Source organism: Rattus norvegicus, chromosome 10, assembly GCF_021556685.1.
Source record: "Rattus norvegicus strain SHRSP/BbbUtx chromosome 10, alternate assembly SHRSP_T2T, whole genome shotgun sequence".
NCBI lineage: Eukaryota > Metazoa > Chordata > Mammalia > Rodentia > Muridae > Rattus > Rattus norvegicus.
In genome coordinates, this window is record NC_141543.1 from 22722093 (window position 1) to 22741820 (window position 19728).

Below are 19728 nucleotides of genomic sequence, written 5' to 3' on the forward strand. Positions count from 1 at the left end.
CCACTCTGCCCCACTTGGGATAAGACTCATCTCTTGGCTGAGTTCTACACTGTGAGCTGTGCTCGACAGTTACTGAGTCCCGGCATTCAGATCAACTGTGCATCCTGATAGAGCTCCGAGGCTGTGAGTTGGAAGCCTCACGGAGGGTTGTGGAGAGCTTCCTTCAAGTGGAAAGGCACAGTAGGGAAAAAGACAGTCTGAGGTTGCTAAGGTTCCTCGAGAAGAAATCCACTTGTCAAGTTTCAAAGGAGGAAAAGGAATTTCTGGCTAACCATGTCAAATTTGTAAAGGTTCTGCCCACAGTGTGTGCAGGGATGGGAAAGGGGTGCACACTTGTGCTGCAAACTCGTCAGTACAGTCAGGGCTTTCCAGCGCCACTCACTGTGGATTTTGGACTGTCACCTGCCAGAGAGGGTGCGACTGTGAAGGCAATCAGCTGGGAGATTTCCCGTGTCGCAGCGCCCTCTGGTGGGCTGAACGGTGTATGGTCTCCGTGACTCAAGGCTGTGGCAGCTAGACAGAACCGGAGAGGGTGTGTGGGGCAAGGCTTGGCAGGGAAGAGGATGGGTACACACAAGGGAGGGACAGTTTGCTCCCCCTGGAGGAGCTCAGTTGGCTTCCAGGCAACGGCCCCAGTTTAATGTACCCTGGACAGGGCCTCTCCAGGTCGGGAGAGGTTTGGAAGTGGAGGTGGCTGTTGTGGCAGAGGCAAGGGTCTTACTATGAGAGAAACTGCTGAGGAGATGAGCCAGGGCCAGTTCTGGGACCCAGTTATATGGCCATGTAGGTGAGATCTAGGTCTGAGTGTGGCTCCTTAGTTCATAGGCTGGAGCGTGTGCCCTAGCATAGCCCTGACCGAGCTGAGACCTTTGGTGTTCTGTGAGGGTCATAGAGACCCTTGATTAGCACCAATGTCAATGCCACTTGGGCTGAGTGTGTGTGAGCATGCGCACCCACCAATTATCATGTTCTTACCGATCAATGACACCTCGAAAAACCCCGGCAAAGGCCCAGGAGAAAGGATCGTAGAAACAAAGCCGCCATAGCACACAGGGAAGACTAGTTTGCTAGTGGCCTGGGACACACTGTAGCAGCAACAGAGCAGTGAATGATAACCAGTCTGTTCATTGGCTGGAAAAAAGTAACTACTGCTACATTGCTGGAGAAGTTGCAAATTGTTTCAATCTTTTGTGGAATGTTCCGGGCATACATCTCAGCCCTTTTAGACCTTTGCATTGTGTGTGTGTGTGTGTGTGTGTGTGTGTGTGTGTGTGTGTGTGTTTGTGTGTCTGTGTGTGTGTGTCTGTGTGTCTGTGTGCGAGAGAGAGACAGAGAGAGAGAGAGAGACAGAGAGACAGAGACAGAGACAGAGACAGAGTTGTATGTATGGAATATGTGTTCTGGGATATGGTCTCACCCTGTAGCTCAGGTTGGCTCAGCATCCATGATTGCCCTGCCCTAGTGCCTGGCCATCTTCGTGTGTCTTTAAACTACCAGTTCTTTTCAGGTTTTAACCTATGCAAACGGTTGAGCTACGTAGAAGGACAGCTTCAGGCATCCATATGGTGGCAGCAGCATTCTAGATGGCTGAGATGTTTTGTATACAACGATAGTGCTTATTATCAGGGATGGTGACTGAGGTATGGGGTGTCCAATGTTCGGCTACTGTGTATAATAAGAATGAATGATGAAATGATACGGCAGCGACCCAGAACACGCTGTGCAACCCGGACACCGCAGTTCCAGAGGAGGTGGAGGAGCTCACTGAAGCCCTCTCTTCGGAAGGCACTGGGGGAGTCCATCTCATCTCTTAGCTTGGCCAGCTTTCCCGGGGCTTCCAGCCTTACACCATGCTGCCTACACGGCTCACACCGTGCTGCAGGTACAACAGTTCACACCATGCTGGAGTCACAGCAACTCACACCATGCTGCAGTCAGAGCAGCTCACACCAGGCTGCAGGCATAGCAGCTCATACCATGTTGCTGACACAGTAGTTCATACCATGCTCAGCAAACCTGCCCATCTCTTCCTGCCCTCTTTACTCTCTCCCTCTTTCTTTTCTTTCTCACCTACAAACGTCCGTCACCCATGCACCATCCCCCAGTTATATACATATACACACCCTACTGACTTACATGCTCAGTCCCTCACACATGCACTCTCCCCTCAGTTACACTGACTTACACATTCCTTACCCACTTACACACCTTACTCCTTACAAACCCTAGTCTCTCATACAGAAACATACTCTGTAATCATACTCTACACACACACACACACACACACACACACACACACCCCTCATTCACACATATATATTCTTTTTTTTTTTTTTTTTCGGAGCTGGGGACCAAACCCAGGACCTTGCGCTTGCTAGGCAAGTGCTCTACCACTGAGCTAAATCCCCAACCCCACACATATATATTCTATTGTTATGGATACCCACATACATACAGCCCACAGTGTGCCCTTTGTCACCTACATGCTCCTTCCATACTCACTTTCCTTTCACACATACTAACCTTCAATTACACACTCACGACTGAACAATCTTGACCACCTTCCATACCTGCTCACGCGCTGTTACTCACCCGTACCCATAATTTACATCCTTCACTTGCTCATCCTTGATCCCCACATGAGATGTATCCCCAGGCTCTCTCTCATGCCTTCTGCTTGTAGAGCCAACACACAGCAGCCCACCTTCTCCAGGCAGGTGATCTGAGAGGTTCTTGTGAGCCCTAGCCTTCTGAGGGCTGCCTTGGAGATGTGGCATCCCTGTCTCTTAGAATGGAACGTATTTCTCCCTCACCCAGAACTGGTTTTACAAATTGCAGTCCCTTTTTTGGTTCCCTCCCCCATGTCCCTCTGATTCTGCAGCCAGGGCCATTCTGTTGTATACACAACTCAGAAACTGCCTCACCTTTGACTCCAAGTACCCACATCTCTACCAGCATTTCCTGCCCAGGACTGCAGAGGACGCACTTTCTCCCCTCCCCTTCCCACAGCTCATCTCCCCTCCCCTCCATCATTTGCTGCCCTCCCTGTCTACTCCCCTCTAAGTGGTGCACACTCTTCACTCTGCCACTGACTTCTGCCATCTCATTTGTCTGCAGATCCTCAGGCTGGATGAGCTCACCCACTTTGTCCTTTCGACTTACAACAACTGCTGCCAAGGGCAAAAGGGACCCTTCATCCATTGCTGGTGAGAATGGAAAGCAGTTCATCCATTGGGGGACCAGTACGGGGGTAATTCAAGAACCTACAAACAGACCACATGCTCTCTCACTCCAAGGAACCCCAAGTCAACACGTCACAGAGCATCGTTCACAGCAGATTGGTTCTCATGGACGGAAACTCAGTGCCCAACAACAGAAAAATGAATAAGGTTGTATGCACATAAGGAATCCCTCTCCCTCCCCCCCCTGTGTGTGTGTGTGTGTGTGTGTGTGTGTGTGTGTGTGTGTGTGTGTAGACGAGAGGTTCATGGTATAAGTCTTTCTCAGTTGTTCTTTATCTTACACTTTTGAGATGGGATCTCTCACCGGATCTGGATCCTATTTGACTAGACTGCCTTGCAGATTATAGGTATGTGCCGCCATGCCTGGTGTTTGTGTGGGTGCTGGAGATCCAAACTCAGGTTATTATGTGTATGTGGCAAGCACTTTGCCAACTGAGCCATCCCCCAGTCTCACAGTGATACATTTCAGAGAAAGAAGAGTGACTTTGTATCATTTTCAGGACAATGGATACAGCTGGAGATAACCATAGTAAGTGAATTAGTATGTTTCAGCAGAACAAATATTTCTCTCATTTGTGCTTCTAAGTTCAATGATACAAAGATGATACACGGATGGATGACACAACTGCCTGAGCTGTAAGAGCAGCCGATGGGAGGGGGAGGACTGACCAGAGGGAGGGGTGTGGGGAACAAGGTGAGGCTTGAAGTAATTATGTGATTGCATGAAAATGAACGTATGTGATCCTCTCTCAAATAATTTTTAAAAATTAAAGACACCAACAGAATCATCGGCATCTCCATCAACATTATGAAGACACTGTTCACAAAACTAGAAAAAGTAATATCCACCTGTAAATGGAAGCATAAAAGACCCAGAATGGCTAATATGATTGTGTGTTGGAGTACAATGTTATATGCATCACAAGATCTGATTTCAAATTACACTACAGAGCTATAGTAACAAAGACAACACAGCAGGACCAGACAAACAAGCAAGCAAGCAAGCAAGCAAACAAACAAAAAAACAAATAACAGACAGGTATACAGAACAGTGGAATAGAGCAGAGCCTTCACAAGAAAACCCACACAACTAAAATTGTCTTTTTTTAAAGGTGCCCAAAACACACATTACAGGGGGGAAAATACTTAAACAGGTGATGCGGGGAAACTGGATATCCCCATGTAGAAGAATGAGTCAGGATCCTCTCCTCTTGCTTTATGTAAAGACCAACACAAAGTGGATCAAATCTTTAACATAAGACCTGAAACTTTGAAACCACTAGCAGAAAACATCCCAGGACACAGTCACAGACGATGACCCTGGACTCTAGTTGGCCAGAGAATAATGAGGACTGACACGTGAGACCACATCAAATTAAAAGTTTTAGTACAGCAAGAGAAGTCCTTCCCCCAGGGAGGGGCAGCCGGCAAAATGGAGAAAGCCTTTGCTAGCTATCCGCCTGGTGGTGGACTAGTATCTAGAATACACAAAGAAGCAGAGAAACCAAACACAAAGTAACAGATAATCTAATCAATGAATGGGCAAATGAACCAAATAGACACTTTAAAAAAGAAGAGATATAACCAGGGGTGGTGGCAAATGCCTTTAATTCCAGGCAGAGAGAGGAGGGTCTCTTGAATTTGAGGTCAGCTTGGTCTACACAGTGAGACCTTGTTTAAGAAAAGAAGAAAGAGAAAAGGGGGAGGAGGAAAGGAGGAAGACAAGGAAGAGATACAGGTAGAAAATAGGAACATGAAGAAAGAGAAACCAGAATCTTTAGCCGTCAAGGAAATGCAAGCCAGAACTCCATGGGAAAGCCACCTCCTGTCTATCAGGGTGTCTACCATCAAGCCAACCAACAATACTATTGAGGCTGCGTGGCCCAGGCACTGCTCATACATTGCTCCTGGGAATGTAAGTTAGTTTAGCCACTCTGCAAATCAGTATGGAATTTTCTGTAAAGCTACAGCTGGAGTTTTCATGTGATCCATCTTTGTCACTTGAGGATATGCCCTCAAGAACCAAGGTGAGGTGCAGCAGAGGAGTCACAGGCCCATGGTACTGCAGCACAGCACTGTAACCAAGGCGTGGGCTCAGCACAGGTGCCCATCAGTGGATGCGTATGGATAAAGTATGTTGTTTTGGAGCATGTGTATGTGAGTGCATGCCTTTAAATCTCAGCACTCAGGAGGCAGAGACAGGTGGATCTCTGTGAGTTGGAGGCCAGCCTGGTCTACAGAGTGAGTTCCAGGACAGCCAGGACTGCACAAAGAAACCCTGTCTAGAAAAGCAAAAACAAATTGCTAAATAAACAAAACAATAGAAAGCATGTAAGAGAGAAAGAATATAAGTTGTAAGAGTGATGTGTGAGGGCTGGAGAGATGGCTCAATGGTTAAGAGCACTGACTGCTCTTCCAAAGGTCCTGAGTTCAAATCCCAGCAACCACATGGTGGCTCACAATCATCTGTAACTAGATCTGATGCCCTCTTCTGGTGTGACTGACAACTACAGTGTACTTATAAATAATAAATTAATTAATTAAAAAAAAGAGTGATATGTGAGCTGACATAGGGGCTCAGGTCTGTGATTCCAGCCCATGGGTGAGGACATTGAGGTGGGCAGACTGTTGCAATTTTTTTTTTTTGGTTCTTTTTTTTGGAGCTGGGGACCGAACCCAGGGCCTTGCGCTTCCTAGGCAAGCGCTCTACCACTGAGCTAAATCCCCAATCCCAGACTGTTGCAATTTTGAAGTTAGTCTGGGTTGCATAGTGCATTCCAGGGTAACCTGGGTTACAGAGTATCTTGCCTCAAGAAACCAAACCAAGAGCTGAAGAGATGGCTGAGCCCCTTGCTATTCTTGCAGAGGACCCACATTTGGTTCCCAGCACGTCCATGGGAGCTTACATTTATCTGTAACTCCAGTTCCAAGGGTTCTAATACCCTCTTCTGGCCTCTTCAGGCATGTCCATTGCACTTACATGCACATGGAAAAAACATACACATAGGAAAAAAAAACCAAAACACACACATAGAAAAAACAAAAAAACAAAGAAAACCAACCAATTGGCTAATTAGCCAATAACAACCAAACCAAGTTCACTAAGGAAGAAAAGGATAAAAACTAGAAAGAAGACAGTGGAGTCTTACTCAATTATCAATAATAACAAAACATGTCCCTTCCAGTCAAATAGGTGGGACCAAAGAGGCCAACCCAGAAGATAGCCATCACATGCTCTAGTTACTTTTCTCACTGCAACAAAATATCCAACAGAGGCAACAGTAGGAAGGAAGGGTTTATTTTGGCTCACAGTCTGAGGATGCAGTCCATCATGGCGGGAGAGTGGGAGGACAAGAGCAGCTCTAAGTTGTGGCTGCAGGAGTGTGAGGCAGCTGGTGACAATTTTTGCAGCTGGCAAGCAGAGAAAGTTGAATGCTGGTGACCCATCCCCACTTCCTTTTTATTCAATTGAGTCGCCTGCCTCTAGCCCTTAGGAAATGCCTTGCAAGCTTAGATGGGTCTCTAAATTCAGTTAAGTGTCTAGGAAACACCCTCACAGACACAACCAGAGGTGTGTGTCCTAGGTGATTTGAAGTCCATTTCAGTCTGGAATAAGGGTAACCATTCTAGCTGATGTGTTTTCTCTCATATGCAGCATCGAGAAGAAGAAACAGAAACAGAAGCCAGGCTGTTTGGAAGAAGAAAGGAACTACCAGTGTGGAGGAAGGAATCCATGGGTGATGACACTCGCACCGTCACAGTACTGAGAACCAGGTGTAGGCCTGCAAGGTTTAAGAGAGAACACATACTCAGGTCATTCACATTACGAGAATGCCAAAGTTTTACTGAGGTTCACAGGATATACACCCCAAGCCTACAGTGTGGAAGCACAGTGGAAAAATGAGTTTACATTCTCAGCAGGAAAACAGAAACTGAAACCAAAAGCTGACATCAAAGATGTTAGTGCCCAGGTGTCCCTCCCCCACCCCCATGGCCAAACAGAAAGGCCAGGGTGTTCCTTCAAAAGAACAAAGGCTTTCACATGCATCAGCAAGGCTCAGCAGGGGTAAACATTGTCAAAACCAAGAGGGTCTGATAAGTTCCCCTTTATTAATTTTTAAAATAGCATCTGTTTTAGGACACTTGGGGGAGCAAACTCCTGCCTGTCTCTGGGAAACTTTGCCAGTCTTAAAGCCCCTGTCTTAGGTGGGAATTGGTCCCAAAGAGTTGCCAATCTTTGGCTAACTAATTGTTGTAAAAAGGCTTAGTCAGATTTGGGCAGAGGGATTGTCTCCTGCCGAGGAGAGCAACACCTGCTTAGCTGCTGCCCAGGACTGTGCATGTGATAAGAAGCAAATGCTGTGGCATTGAGGGCTAACACCAAGGGCCATAACAAGCTATTCCTGTAAAAGCACTGACTGTTGATTTAAATTTAGAATTCTCAATTGTCAGCAACTTTTCCTGAAAGTTTATCCACTGTGCTTGTCTTAACATCAGATTGGGAGAGGGCAATCCTAGACACTGTAGCCACAGTGGCTGCAGCAGCAATGGCTGCTACAATAGCAGCGATGATGTCAAAGTCTCTCTCATGATGGTTCAGGATCATCGGACCCTCTCCTGAACAACCAGCAGAAAACGGAACCATGCTTGAGATCCGCACAACCAGGGCAGAGTTCCCTGGTCCCCAACAACTTCACATAGATGGCACTCCTGTGAAGAATAGACAACACTATCTCCAGCATTAGCCCCATACAAGTAATACCAAGATCATCAATCTATTGTTCCAAATGTATAAATCTTCTTGAATACTCAAAACATTAACATTTTTGCTAAATGAATAACAAAAAGTAACTGTCTTAACTTCTTTGGTATAGCTACAGGAGGAGAAGGGAGCAAGCTGGGTAGGTCTCATAGGCATCATAGTTTTGTTAATTTCTCTTAAATCTTATAATAATTTCCACTTTCTAACAAAAATGGGTGTATTTTCAAGGGGAAGTGGAAGGAACAATATCCTGTGCTAATTGATGAGCTGTCTCCAATTTTTCCTTGGACAGGGGCCACTGTGGAATCCACACCTGATCATTTAACTTCCAGGTGATGGGCAAAGGTTTAATGCAAGGAGGCTTATTAACAGTGACCCTTAGGATAAATTTCCCAAGTCTGTTTTATCATTTTAATGTTAATTATTTTTAATGTTTAATTATTTTTAGCTTTTTATTTACACTAGAAGGTTTGTCTTGTAAATTTTTGTCTAATCCTCTCCCTGGGACGAAGCCTCGTTTCTTCATCGTGTTTTGTATAGGCAGAGTTGTTGGCACAGCTCTCCTATCATGGAGTACATCTCGTCCCCACAAGTTGGTAGGTATTTGTTCTAAAACAAAAGGCAGAAACCACCCCTCACGTCCTTCCTCATCTCTCCATGTAAGAATATTGTTGCTTTTTTTTTTTTTTTGAGGAACTGTAGCTGTCCCCGCTCCTTGTAAAGTACATAACAACTAATGACCTTTTTAGTTGCTTCTCCTGTTAAAGCAATTGCAACAAGAAAGTCTGAAAAAAGTGTCAATAGTCACAAATAAATATTTTAATTTTCCCAAACCAGAAATGAGTAACATCTATTTTCCATAATAAGGTATAAGTCCTTGAGGATTAACACTATTATGTGATACAGGAAGAAATTGAGGACACTGAGGACTTGTATTTACAAATTATTGTCTCCCGCTATTACTGTTTTGATGCTATAAAGAATGAGATTGTCTAATTGTTCCTATGTAAGGCCCAAAATTTGCCTGGTATATAAATCTATTGTGGCATTGCCCTCACTAAGGAGTCCAGGCAATCCAGTCTGAGTTCTTAAATGGTCTAAAAAAGGAACACTGCATTCTCTTAAATCAGTTATATTAGCATAAATAATTGTAAAATTTGAGGCTTAGCAGTATCTAAAAAGGAAAAATTTTAATCAATTGTAAACCATGAGCTACACATAGGCTATCAGTATACAAATTGAAAGCTTGATCTGATAGACATGGTGGGTGGGGGGGCTGGAGAGATAGCTCAGTGGTTAAGAGCACTGACTGCTCTTCCAGAGGTCCTGAGTTCAAATCCCAGGAACCACATGGTGGATCACAACCACCTGTAATGGGATCTGATGCCCTCTTCTGGTGTGTCTCACATACATTAAAAACAGTGGCTACAGCATGTAATTCAATAATCTGTGCTGAAGCAAGGGGAAACTCAAGAGACTAAACATGTGATACAATTATATGTTACCTTCTCATTAGATGAACTATCTATAAATACAGTTAAGTACATTCTCTATGGGCTACATGCGTAAATTTACAGGAAATACAAAAGCATGCATAGAGGAAAATGATCAATTTTGCCTGAAAAGTTTGTATATATAATAGGCCAAATATCAGTATTATGTAATAACCAATTATGTAGTAACCAATTTAATTGCTGTTTGGAATAAGGTATGTTCATGAGGTTCTTTTTCAAAATACTTCCATGGCTCTATCCTACAATTCTGTATTAGTACAATAGCAGCTTCGTAACAGGACGCTAAAACTTTTACTTGGAGAGGAAAAATGAGTTCATATTAATGATCTTTTTTGCCAAGAGACTACTGTGGGTATAAATAACCAACAATTGATCATAGTCTCTATAATTAATGTATCTCGATTGACACATAGCTTTCTTTACTTTCTGTTAAGCTATTCAGTCCCTCCTCAGTTAATTGCCTAGAGGAATAGAATTTGCATCTCCCTTGGGGATATCAAACAAAGGCTTAAGTCCTCCGGTGGTGAACTTAAGGTGAGGTCTTAGCCGATTAACATATCTTAGAAGCCTTAAAAAATAATTTAAAGTAAACTATCTTGGGGCTGGGGATTTAGCTCAGTGGTAGAGCCCTTACCTAGGAATCGCAAGGCCCTGGGTTCGGTCCCCAGCTCCGAAAAAAAGAACCAAAAAAAAAAAAAATGTAAACTATCTTTTTTTACTTGAATTTTCTGTGCCACAATTTATTTAGGATATAACTGATGTCTCAAATATTATAAAGGATATTATCTTTGAATCTTTTCTAGAACAACGACAACTCCCCAAACTTTAAAAGCTCGTTGTATAAGAGTGAAGGCTTGTAGTAAAACTCCTTCAGAGGGACCAGCTAATAAAATGTCTATATAATGAATAATGTACACTGGAAGATTCAAAGTCCTAACTTCTTGTATTGAAGCAGCAACAAAATTTTTACATAATGTAGGGCCATCAGCCATTCCTTTGTAAAACTTTCCAATGATATCACTTCATGGGCTCTCCAAAATTATAAGCAAGCCCACTAAACAAAAACCTTTTACAACCACTAGAATGTAAAGAATAAAAACAATCTTTTAAATCTATAATAATTCTACATGTATTTCTTGAAATAGCAGTTGGAGTAAGCAAACCGGGCTGGAATGCTCTCACAAATTTCATGGCCTCATCAACCCTTCGTAAATCCTCCAACAAGCTCCACCTGTTTGATTTTTTTCTTAATTACAAATATGTGTGAGTTAAAATCCTGAGCCTGTCTGTGATTGAACTGCAAACTGTAGCCAATGCAACACTGGCAATTTTTAACCACAATCTTCACGTTTTCCTTGTAACACCAGAGCACAACCACAACTTTGGAAAGCAAAACTCAACCTCCAACAAACAGTCTAGTCTCTAAAATCCAGTCTCTCCAAAATACCACCTCTCAGGCGACAAAGTTTGACTGCCAATACCTGCATACGAACGCACGATGATGCAGGCTCTAATACCTCAAAAGAAAGACATTGTTCTAAATTATTTTATAAGTCTGGTTTCTAGGGTAAGTATTACATAAAAACATCTCAATTTAGACCTGTTTCCCTGGGTTGGCTCATGCCACGTGTTGTCTAGAATGACTCCATCTGAATTACCAGTTTTAAGCCAACTTTCCGTTACCAATGTTACAAATTTTCAACCACACCCAATAACTTAAAAGCCAATTAAGACATGTAGAGCATATCTATACATTTAAAACTAATCAGAAACAAAAAATGAAGTGGTTATACATATCTTTAATAGACCAAACACAATTTTTACTTTTTCTAGTTATAATTTTAAGAGAAACACCTTGTCATCTGCTAAATCCAATAATTACAGTCAGATTTTTTTAAAGAGAAACAGCCATCAGCTCCTTTACCACAGAAGCTGAGAAGTTGCTGGAGCCTTTAAGATCAGCTCCTGCAGGCGCTCAGCCCCTGGGGGAACGTCTCCAGCTGACCTAGGCTTCTAGCTACAGGTGCGGGGCTCTGAAAGCCAATTGAAACTGCTTTTTAATTATTTGTTTCTTTCTTGAAATGAGTTAAAACTAAATCAAGGGGTAAACAACCAGCATTTAAAGTTTTAACCATTTTTTTTCTTTTAAACATGAAATACAAAACATTCAAGCAACAAAAAGCAAAAAGCAGACATAAACTGATAGACATGGACAGCTTGGTGTATCAAGGACAGACAATGGACAAAGAGGGAGAGAACTAGATGGTGTCCCACCAAAGGGACCCAGATATCCTACCTAAAGGACCCACATATCCTACGTAAAGGACCCAGAACCAGAAATAAACATTTCCCTAATAGGAGCCAGCAAGGAGGCAGGACGTCTCCGACTGCCTTCTGTCCCTAGGAGAGATCTGAAAAAGCTTAAGCTCGTTTTACCTTCTCCTTTGCCAAAGCATCTCCAGAGATGAGTCTGGGAGGACTGTTTTTCTCAAACCCATTCTCTCCCATTGAAGGGTTAAAATTTCTAAAAGTTAGTCATGAACAAAGCCCAGACATGCCTGAGAGAATTTGAGATAGGGCTCACTGGCCCGACTATCAACTCCCAAGGACACTGGCCATCTGGAGCCACCCCCTCCCCTTCCTTCACTCCCTGAGGATGGGTCATCCCCCTGCTGCAGTGAGATGAGTTGCCCTGCCCACATTGCTGAGATGCTAGATTACACGTATGCTTTGTTGATGTAACTCCGTGCCAAAAGTAACTGTGCACCCTTTGTATTAGCCAATTATGTGTATTCACACGAAACCCCTGGTTTTCCCTATATAAGCTCCTGCCTAGAGAGGCTCAGGGCTTGACTCAATCTCCTGTGTGAGATACGTGTCAGCCCGAGATCTCGTAATTAAAACTGCCTCTTGTTGATTACATCAAGACCGGCTTCTCGTGTTTCCTGGGGGTACCTCAACCCGTGACTGGAGCGAGAGTCTCCCCAAGTCTGGGGGTCTTTCACCATGTCTAGGGTATAAACTGTCTCTAGTCAGGGTCCAAAGACTAAAAGCATCTATGAAAATTGACTTTGCTTCTCTAGATTTTAGCATAACTCTAAAAGAACACATACACAAAACCACTTTATCATTACCCTGTCCTTTTTTTTTTTTTTAAAACAAGGTTTACTCACTGCTAGCCCAAATCTTTATTTTCTTTTGCACATGCTTTCAATTCCCGCCATGTCCTTCTGTATCCTGCTTACTGGGTCTCTAACTTCATGGCCCATTTACCCAATACGATCCTTCTGATTCGATGGCCAGCTCCTGGAACGACCTGGTCAGGGATTCCTCACTACCTGATCTCGGTGGCCTTCAAGGTTTAAGAGAAAACACATACTTGGGTCATTCGTGTTACGAGAATGCCTAAGCTTTACTGAGGTTCACAGAATATATATCCCAAGCCCACGGAGTGGAAGCACAATGGAAAAATGAGTTTACATTCTCAGCAGGAAGACAGAAACCGAAACCAAAAGCTGACATCAAAGATGTTTGTGTCCAGGTGTTACCCCCCATGGCCAAACAGAAAGACCAGGATGTTCCTTCAAAAGAACAAAGGCCTTCACATGCATCAACAAGGCTCAGCAGGGGGTAAACACTGTCAAACCCAAGAGGGTCCAACACATGGGGGCTTTAGGGGTGAGCACAGTGTGTGCTGTGTATGCACATAAAAATGTCACAACGAAATCCAGCATTCGACACAGGCCCCAGATGTCAACAAAACCAGCAGACCCTCAACTCTCAAAGCATAATAGCTTGTCAGCTGAGCATTAGTTGTTGGGAACAGTTTGGGAACGCCCAAATGTCTTTGGGGGATGGGGGTGACTCCCACTTGTCTCTGTCTTTAGGGTTCTGAGTGCACTTATTGGGAGGAGCCATGTATCTTAAATATTTGATACTACATGGAAGGTCACTGTGTTGACTCTCATTATCTCCAACACCAGTGTCTTCTGTCATTATGGTCAATCAGTCAGTCATACAGGAAACCTCCGAACACCATGGATCTCCAACCACCACCCGTTTCTCCTTTCAGCAACCCAGGAGAGAATGTGTTTCCATCTTTGTCCCCTCACCCCCAGTCGCTCTGCAGGACACTTGGGCATCAAGTCCAGCTATTAGCTCCCCAGAGCCCTTGCCATTGCCGGTTCCCCAACCCCATCTCCCTCAGCAGCAGCATCTTCAATACAGGCTTCTTCACTCTCATGTCTCCTGGATGCCACGCAGTCTGCTTGATCTCTCAATCACGAGGCTCCTTTTGTCACGAGCTCCCATCTGTCTGTCTGTCTGTCTGCCCTTTTTTGGATCTGACACAATCCATGAATTTTTGAATTTATTTATTTTATATATGTGAGCACACCGTCGCTCTCTTCAGACACACCAGACGAGGGCATCAGATCCCATTACAGATGGTTGTGAGCCACCATGTGGTGGCTGAGAATTGAACTCAGGACCTCTGGAAGAGCAGTCAGTGCTCTTAACCACTGAGCCATCTCTCCAGCCCACAATCCATGATTATTAAATACCTATCACAAATTGTTGCCCTCACCTGTGTATCTTGGCTGTAAAACTTTCCTGGCTCCAGACCATAGAAAGAATGAGTGTCCCATGGGTGTCTCATGGTTCTCTGCCACCCCCAGGCTACTGGCATGGCCATCTACTCAGGGTCTCAGGTTGGACATTTAGGGCTCATAGTTGAGTCCTTCCCCATGCAATCCTCCCAGCCCATTTTGTTATTTCTGCCTCAGAACACAAATTCCTAGCTATTATCTGAGTGTCTGCACCCTCCACATGGCCTCACATTCTGAAATTCAAACCCCCAAGGAAAGAGGATATTATGCAGACTTTGTCTGCTGCTTCTGCTGTGAAAGTGGAGCCTTCAAGAATGGGAATTAATGTTCGATTCAATGCTTTATTAAAGGGAAAGGAACACATGGGGAGCGTTCCCTACGCCCTCTAGCATGTCAGGGCACACAAAAGGGTCTGCAGGCAACTCAGTCTTGGACTTCCTAACCCCAGAGCTGCAAGAAATAAACTCCTCTCTTGGTAAGCCACACAGGGCAGAGCGCACTCCCTCACTCTCAGTCTTGCTGGGGGATGGGGGTGGTGTTAGTCACAGGACTCTGGAAGACACTGAAATCCTAGATGCTCACATACCTTTTACAAACAGCGAGGGATTTGTGTATGCTCTATGTACATCCTCCTGGATATCAGCTCCTCTTCGCGGATTCTTCCCCAATACAATGTAAACGCTTTGCAAACAATCGAGAGACTATATTCTTTAGGGAATAACCCGATAAGGAAAAGAAAAGGGAGGGGTCTTTAAATGCTAAGCATAGGTGTGAACCAACTTAATCAGAGCAGCCAGAAGTGACTGACCTTTCTTCTGCCTACTCGTGCCTGTTAACTCTGCTCCGAGTGCAGCCTTTGAACCTCTGTCGTGGACCCCAGGAGTCTTCAATGAAGATGGACCAGGTGCTGGGCACAAAATGTAGACGAGACCCACCTGTCCCTGCCTTCCATCTTCTAATGGGGTAGGCTTGAAAGACCCAGTGACAGAAGGGAAAGGTTGTGAAGGGACACAAGGCTGCTGGCGTGGTCATGAGGTGACTCTGAAACAGCTGTGCTTAGACTGAGGTGTTAATACAAATGGTGCAGGCTACACCCCGAGATCTTCCGGTTTAGTTTAGGAAATCTGGCAAGGATGACAAGTCTAGGAGTTTCTATAATTTGCTTCAAATGTGAAGAAATCCCCTTCTATTGCTAGGTGGACAATGATTTAGGAAGGACTCAGAGGACACAAGCAGCACAGTTAGGCCAAGCCATGTGCTCAGCCCTCAGCCTGCATGGGTGAGTCACCAGGCAGGATTGGGAGGCGGCGTCCCTGAGAACACTGAGTGAGACTTTGAATTTGTGTTTACTGTGGCAATCGAAAGTGTGGGAAGTAAAACTGTAGATAAGGAGGGAACTACCATGCGAGCATTCCAGGATGGCTTAAGGTATACAGGCAGGTGTGTCAACGCTGTCCTGACCTCTTGGCATCCCCAGGTGTCCTGGGGTGGCTCTCCCTCCAGGAGCCTAGGGGCACTTGTCCTATGCAGACCAAGAATATAAAAGAGCTATTCACACTTGGGGTAGTTATCGAATGGGAGCTAACACAGGGGCATTGATGACAACTCTCTTCCCTTCCTGGATTCAGGAGGGTGCACACTAAAAGGCAGGAACTATGTGTCAGGGCTTCTCAAGGAGAGAACGCTTACAAAGCTGTGCTCTAGGTGTCCCAGTCTGAGACGCTGTCCCCTGCCCTCCTCAGCGGAATCAGACCCCCAGACCTCCAGAGAAAATTAAGCAGTGTTGACATGGTGTACTTCTCAGTCACTGTGAAGGGACCCGACATCCAACTTCTCCCATCCTTAGAGACTTCTGGACTCAGCAAATTCTCTCCCTTAGGCCCAGGTAGCATGTCTCCCATGGTCTCCCCCACAGAATCCTCGCAGAGTGGAGGGAGGAGCGGGACAGGGACAGGTGGTAGAGCCTGTGCTCTCACGTCACAGGGCCGGAAGTCCGTTTCTGTGATGATGTGACGTCCTTCTTGGATCTCACCCCAGTCTCTGTCTTCCTCACCTACCGTGTAGTCATCTATTAAGCTGAGGAGATGATTGTGTGGTACCTACTGAGTGCCAGCACTGTTTGCACATCAGAGGCCTCGGCAGCAAATTAACTATGGTCCTTGCTCCTGAGGAGCAGGAGCCACATGATTACAGGTTAACCAGGCCTGATGGGGTGGGTAGGCTGGAGCCTGCCAGGGAGACCTTCCAGAAGTCACATGGGAATGGGGGTAAGGGAAGTGAGCGAGTGGGGGTGATCCAAGTAGTAAGCATCTCTCTCTCTCTCTCTCTCTCTCTCTCTCTCTCTCTCTCTCTCTCTCTGTGTGTGTGTGTGTGTGTGTGTGTGTGTGTGTGTGTGTGTGTCTGATTCTCTCTGTGTCTGTCTCTCTGTGTGTTGGTATGTCTATGTCTGGTGTCTGTGTTTCTCTGTGTATATGTGTGTCTGTCTGTGTGTCTATCTCTGTCTCTGTCTCTCTGTCTGTCTCTCCCCCCACCCCCAACACCCCCGTGTGTGTGTGTGTGTGTGTGTGTGTGTGTGTGTGTGTGTGTGTGTGTGCCTGGAATGGGTGAGGACATTCCAAACTGAGAGGAGCATGTGGGCAAACAGGTACGACTCTTGATCCACAAAACTCCTGCATGGCATGAACTTCTTTCTGTGGCTTACTTCCTGTTCTGAGATCCCCTTCCACCAGGGTTCTCTCCCTCTTCACAAGGTCACAGCTAAGGGCTCAGTCCAAAGTGTTGATGAGAAGCCTGCACAGAACCAGGAGCCCATTTCTTACGACATCTGTTGCCATGGCAATTCAGACTAGTGGTCCCTACCCACCCATGCACACACACACTTCCTATTTGCGCCCTGCCCTGGGGCATCTTTCCGTGGCACTGAGAGGGAGCGATTCCAGGTAAGGAGGAAATGACAGCCTTTAGCACTGCAGTAGTGGCTCACTCCAGGTGGGCACAGTGAGATGCAGCCTGGTCCAGCCGAGGGGGAGTACAAGGGAGGTCGGGACTCAGCACATCGGGCTACAGAACTTGAATGTCCTGTGCACAGGAGACTAGATTTGACCTTGACTCCAGAAGTAGCTGTCCACACTTCAAAAATGGCCCAAAGCCATAGGGAGCACTGTGTACTCAGTTCTCACAGCCCCTGCCTTCTTTCTTACCTGTGAAATGGGGGCTCAGGCTCCTTCCCACCATTGGGGACTCTCACAATTTCACTGTGGCCAGACCATGCATTGAGAGGTGGTCTAAGTGCCTTACTGTTCTGCTGCTGAAGAAGCCAAGGACAGGAGGTGCCATGGCTGCCGGTATCATGTAGACTCCAGAACCAGGCTCTCACCTACACCCCAGGGTATGCTTCTGCTTCTCTGTGGACCAGTGGGGATGGGTGACGGGGATTCTCCTCCTTTAAGTTGATGGACTGTCTTAGCATTGGCAGGCCACAGCTCAGGAGGAGGCCTCTCTTATGGGTCAGAGCCTTTTCTTGTTTAGGTTAGAGGGGAGGGCAATACAAAGGAACTATTTAAAAGGAAGTGTTCCAAAGCTATGCCCAGGGGCTTCAACCTCTTCTCCAAAGCAATTTTTTCTTATATTCTCCTTTTTTGGGGGTGTGTGTGGCTGGGTAGAGCCTGCCTCTGGGGCTTTGCATAGGCCGTGCCATCTGTCTGGCACACCCTTCCTCCTTGTCTCTCTGTGGACCAACTGCTCACACTCCAAGAAGCACTTCGAGGCCCCTCTGGAAGCTTCCTGTGACTCACTCAGGTGAGGTCAGGGCTCCCTCTACGTCCTACGCTTGTCCCAGCCACAGCACTATCTTCTCTGGTAATATTTGTTTCATCTGTCCTCGCCCTGAAGATAGAATGCCGTTTCGAGAGCTAAGCCGTTGTATGTGGTCCTGGAGATGGACCCTCGGACCTCACACAGATTAGGCAAGTGTACTTGTGAGCCACACTTCTTTACAAGAGATCCCTTGTTAGCCGTGTCTTCATCCCCGTCTAGAACCTTCTCAACTCTTATCCAGGTGCATTAAGAATGCATTTCTTCCTTTATTTTTTTTAAGATTTATTTATTTATTTTATGAGTATACACCAGAAAAGGGCATCAGATCTCATTGCAGATGGCTGTGAGCCACCATGTGGTTGCTGGGATTTGAACTCAGGGCCTCTGGAAGAGCAGTCAGTGCTCTTAACCACTGAGCCACCTCTCTAGCCCGCATTTCTTTATTTTATCAGGGTGTTGGGGATCAAATTCGGGGCTTCCTGTGTGCTGAGCACATCGCTTCCCAGAGCTGCATCGCCACCTCTGTTTATCTACTTTATTTTGGTTTTTAATTAATATAATATTTATTTTAGCAACATCATATCACACAGATGCTTTTGTGACTTTTTTTTCTTGCTTGGTGTGTCTGTTCTGTGAGTGAATCTCAGACCTGTCACTGAAATGTTGGAGACAGAGGCCCTTGTCCTGATGTTTGGAGGATATGGTGTAGGCTTTAATTTTTCAAAACCTACTTTTAATGCTGGTTCTTAAATGCTTTAAACCTCCCTTCTACCACACTGCCCACTAGAGGTAGAGGAAAAGAAAGGTTATTAGGATAAGGAGAAAGTGGACCTGTTAGAAATGGTTCTTTGGGGCAAATCTCATCTGTGTTGTCAGGAAATCAGCAGATCAGTTCACCGGTCAGCAACGGCAGATCGATCCACTCACAAACACTTCACAGATACACCAGCAGTCCAGTTCAGTAGCGTTAGAACAGCACAACCAAGCAGGAACAGCCAGGCCTCAGCGGCACGAGTCAGCAGGAGAACCAGGACCACCAGGGACGTCAGGAGAAGTTCTTGTCTGTGCCTCTCTCAATGAACTGAAGATATGCCATTAGACAAGAGACCAAGCAGCATTGCACAAATAGGTCTACAAACAAGCGCGTGTCACTCCATTGGGTCCTATTTAGGCTCCACGGGTTTTGCCTCGACATGTGAGTCTGTCTTAGCAGAGCTCCGAGTGAGTCTGTATCAGCTGATATCACTCTGCCAATTAGCCCAGAGTACACGGAAGCAGCAATAAGCCACCAGTACACCCCCAGAAGTTTTCCGGAGTGTTTCTCTCTATGGGGTCCCAACAAACAATGATAAGGCATACCAATACCAATACCAATACCATCCAGTACCATCCACTGTCTGCTGGGTCCTTCTTAACAGCATGAGTCCTTGGTCACGTTTGCTTTAGTGAAATGTTCGTTCACGAGTCTGCCTTAGCGAAACATCCTCTCCCCTGTGTCTGCTTCAAAACATTCCTTCAGGTGTCTGCCCCGGTAAAACACCATCTGACACAACTCACTTTCCAAAGAAACCAGAAGCTTCCGCTTCAATATGGCCTAACTGCCCAAGGGCCACTGTGTCCCTGAGAGGGCAGGCTGGCATTATTGCTGCTGCCACCGTTCAGTCTGGCTCCGGGTGGGGCTTTGCAGCCCCATTCTAATTGGTGTTAGCCATGCCTGCTGGGCTCCAATTATCGCCCTGAAAAGTAATTGGCTTTACGACCCAGAGACTTGCCGCACATTAGACCGG

At 45.6% G+C, this 19728-nt stretch overlaps 1 long non-coding RNA gene across 1 annotated transcript in view; it reads left to right on the forward strand.

Moving 5' to 3' along the window:
* Window positions 1-8839, forward strand: part of LOC148002803 (uncharacterized) — a 50651-nt gene extending 41812 nt beyond the window's left edge. The window contains exons 2-3 of the long non-coding RNA XR_015631145.1: window positions 3118-3389; window positions 6898-8839. This is a non-coding gene — a long non-coding RNA (uncharacterized LOC148002803). The remainder of the gene's footprint in view (window positions 1-3117; window positions 3390-6897) is intronic.
* The last annotated feature ends 10889 nt before the right edge of the window (window positions 8840-19728 follow it).